The sequence below is a fragment of the Periplaneta americana genome, chromosome 14 (assembly GCF_040183065.1).
Source record: "Periplaneta americana isolate PAMFEO1 chromosome 14, P.americana_PAMFEO1_priV1, whole genome shotgun sequence".
NCBI classification, from domain to species: Eukaryota; Metazoa; Arthropoda; class Insecta; order Blattodea; family Blattidae; genus Periplaneta; species Periplaneta americana.
This window is the reverse complement of record NC_091130.1, coordinates 80,792,655-80,796,929: the sequence shown is the minus strand read 5'-3', so window position 1 is coordinate 80,796,929 and position 4,275 is coordinate 80,792,655.

The window sequence follows — 4,275 nt, the reverse complement described above, 5'->3', positions numbered from 1 at the left end:
TCCGACAACATCAACTGAATACTGCTCAAGTCAAGATCACTTGGTAGCGTCGAATAGGTTGCAGTCAAATCAGCAACAACTTAGAGTTACTGTATTTATTTTACTTCCGCCTAGATCCTGTAATATGTTCATGTTCACCCTCAATGTACTGCTCTTTCAAATGTATAGTGCGACCACAGTCTGGTATATACAGTCACGAAGATTGAGATGTGAGGGTGCTAGGAACAATAGACTGTGCCGGTACTATTTCGCATTGTCTGTAATGAGGCGATGTTAGCGATCCTAGTGGTTAGCAACTATCTTATGGATGCATATTTACTACGTATTGAGCATCTTGAATGTATATACTAGACTGTGGTGCGACCAAGCTTCTCGCAGTATTGGCAAAATAGTAAACTAAACGTCTTATTTCATCCTTGATAATCGCAGAGCGCATATAACTTCAGACCTACGAACCAACGAGAGATGAAATGCGGGAGATTTAAAATTAGTCCTGGATATCCCCTTTTTTTAGTTGTTTTAACAACGCTGTATCAACTAATACTTATTCAGAAGAGAATATTTAAAATATACCTTAATAAACCAGTTGATTACTCATCCGAGTTTTTTGTTCACTAATTTTAATGTTTTGAAAATTAAATAAATTTATTATATTCCCTTATTAAACTTCATACATAAAAATCACAATAAACTGAAATTGTATCGTCATAAATATGGAACTAAAAGATCCGATTTTATACGACTAGAGGAACCAAAGTGTTTCACAAGCACAGCTCTTAGCCATGGTACCTGTTATATAATAAAATAATTGAAAAATACCTAAATTTGGAAAATTTTAGTATCAGAAATTTAAAAAAAGCGTTATGAGTTCAATTTTTAAAGAATATATATTGATTTAATATGTATATATATATTTGTAAGAGTTAAATTGTTAAAATTGAAATTGTATTTTTAAAGTTAATTTATTCCTATTTTTTTTTCCTTGATCCGCTTTGTGTCAAATAATTATCCCTATTTTTGTTAAGTATGTGTTCAGATAACTCCCTGAGCATGAGTTTTTACTCCTTCAGGGAAGAATTAAGACTGTATTTTTGTACATGTTATTTTACTAACAATAAAACAATAAATGAACAATAAAACAATAAATGAACAATAAACTACTAAGTTATTTAGCACGTCGATAGAATTGGTGATAGCGAGTTGATATTTGGCGAGATGAGGCCGAGATTTCATCATATATTACCTGACATTCGCTTTACGGTTGGGAGAAATCTCTCAAAAACCCCAACTAAGTATGAGTAATAATTCTAAGCGCGAATCAGACATACGCCCGAGCGAAACTTCAGCAGGCAAACGCCTCTGTCGACTGAGCTACGCCGGTGGCTGATGTTCTTTTTAATAATAATAATAATAATAATAATAATAATAATAATCATCATCATCATCATCATCATCATCATCATCTTCTTCATAATACTGGGACGACAACATGGTATTAAACACGGAAGTTATGCAATCATCTTTAAATTCCGGGGATTATCATGTGAATACAGGAGAGCGGAAGTCGTGAGCTAATTGTGGATGACTCGCGTGGAATATATGAAAGTTAGTAGACCTGCAGTTTAACCACAAACTGATAACAACAAACCTACAGCAACGACCTGCTTCTGATACGGCTCGTCCCTTGGTAGCACAATCAAAGAAAAAAATCAGAGTTCACTGCTTCATATTGTTTTATACAGGGACATCATTTTATTTTTACTAACATTTTTAATATTAACTTGCCTATACCTCTGGATCAACGCCGTTTGCTATCCCCTTCCACGACTGGAGTTCGATGATACTGACGTAAAATACAAACAAATCACTTTACTAGGTATAGGAGGGAAGAAAAGTAGTTCATCCATTTATATAAACTAGAAAATATTGCGCTTTTGAGTTTAATCATTTTCATTAGGTTTTTGTTTAATCAAAATACAGTACAGTATTAACAATGCGTGATTTTACTCAAGAACTGAGCTGTCCATGTGGACGTATTCATTATGCAGTGTATATTATACTGTCTACAGCACATTAGCGTACAATATAGAGAATGAAGTTAAATTGAAAAATAATCACAATATGGATATTTAAACACATTTCGATATAGGCTTCAGTTCTAATGTGCATATTATCACACTATAGCATATTGTACTTAATTCCAATTACCAGTTCTTCGTACTAGTAACTCATGTTGAAATAATTCTGTACCTACTCTATAAAAGAGTACCTTACGTACTGTAAATTCAATCTTCACTTCTGCCCGAAAAGATAAAATTACTCAGACATACTATCTACTGTCCGTCCAAGTGGTTATGTCGTAGGGTCTTAGAAAGGAGGGAAATCAAGTGACAGTTAATTACTTAACGAGGCCCTTTTATTTAAGTTATTTTAAACAGTTGTATAATATTACGTAGACGTCCAATTCCTAACAGAAATTAATGTTCTCAGAAAAGAGCTAAGACAGCCCAGCCACTAGTTGGCGAATATAAAAGCTGGTTGGGGAAACCGGGATACGACGTAGGCAAATGGACGACAGTACCTGTGCGAAAATGATTCAATATTGAAAGCTCTTTCGCCACTGGAAAATGCGAACATATTTTTGGAACGTACTGTGGCTACTATGACTGTATATGCGGTCTTGGATCTATGTGGAAGACGGTTGAAGGAGTGGGAGTGAAGTACATTAAAAAACTCAGGTACAATAAAAATTGAAGTAAAAATAAAATGATGTCCCTGTATATTTCCATTTGTTTTGTCTTCCCATCACAAGTAGACCCAGAATATTATTCAGATTGCATGTGACAGAATAGTATGTGTTAATACTATAAGGCCCGGTTTCTTCAACCTTTGTTAAAATGCACCTAACATAGCATTAATTAACTGTAAGTCAAAGGTATAAATTGCTGTTAAAAATATTGCGTTTCTTCATCTTTACATTTCATATTTTAACATTTTGTTTGTTAACTCTTTGTTAGGACCAGAGATTCTTGAGTTTAACCATAACCTATAACCTAGTATAGGCTCAATTCTGTTTTCTGAACTCTGACAATTGCCATTCTCGCTTGTTTCTGATTCAGAGAGGATAGAAATCTTTCTATTCTCTCAGGTTTGGTTTATGCTTCTTTCCGTCGTCTGTATCACAATTACATGTAGCGGTGTATTGGTATTGCTGTTGTGAAATAGAAAACACTGGAACGAAAAGATATCGTGGGACTAATTTCTTACTGTTCGAGAGAAGCCTTCTGCTGGAAATAATTTCGCAGTATAAACCAATTATTGAGAATGAACATACAAACTGATCTACGTTGAAAGCGAAAAGTGAGGGTTGGCAGAAAATAGCGTATACCTTTGTATGAACTTCTTTTCTGTCAAATCACTGAAATCCTCCGCTCTGTTTATGTACTCGTATTCATGGATATCATCTTCTAAATAATCAAGATATAGAAGTTCAGCATCTAACACACCAGTCATATTGAATACTTCTATGCTAACAGGGAGTTAAATGATTTAACTGCATGAAATTGGGCAGTTAAATTAACATGGATTTTAACAGCCTGTTAATACTAACAGGAGTTGAAGAAATGCTTCTTCTGTCAAGTTTACAGTTAAAATGGAATAAAACTCTATTATAATTTAACAAAAGTTGAAGAAACTGGGCCTAAGTAGCATTTCATTTAACATCGCGTTTTGCCTACCGATCCGGAGTTGTGCTCGGGCATAGGTTCGATTCCCGCTTGAGTTGATTACCTAGTTGGGTTTTTCCGAGGTTTTCCCCAACCGTAAGGCCAATGTCAGGTAATCTACGGCGAATCTTCGGTTTTATCCTGTCAAATACCATCTTGCTATCACCAATTCCATAGACGTTAAATGACGTAGTAGTTGATACAGCGTCATTAAATAACCAAGTAAAAAAAGAAAAGGCGTTAAACTGCAGAGAGTGTGCAGCTTTGAAATTCAATTTTTATAGGAAATGGCGGCCAAAATGGTATCTGGTGTTCACTCCCAGAGATAGAGTTCCTTTTCGAACGGTGAGTCCAAGTTGTATTTTAATGCTGAATACTACCCCTCCTCCCACAGTTGAAAACTTTGTTAAATGAAATATTACCATTACATAATGTCAGGGCCCTTAACTTTATACACACACAAATATTGGTAGCACTTGATATGTCTGTTTAAATAAGTATGTATGTATCCAATGCCTACCCACTTCACTTTACGTGATTCGGATTCCGC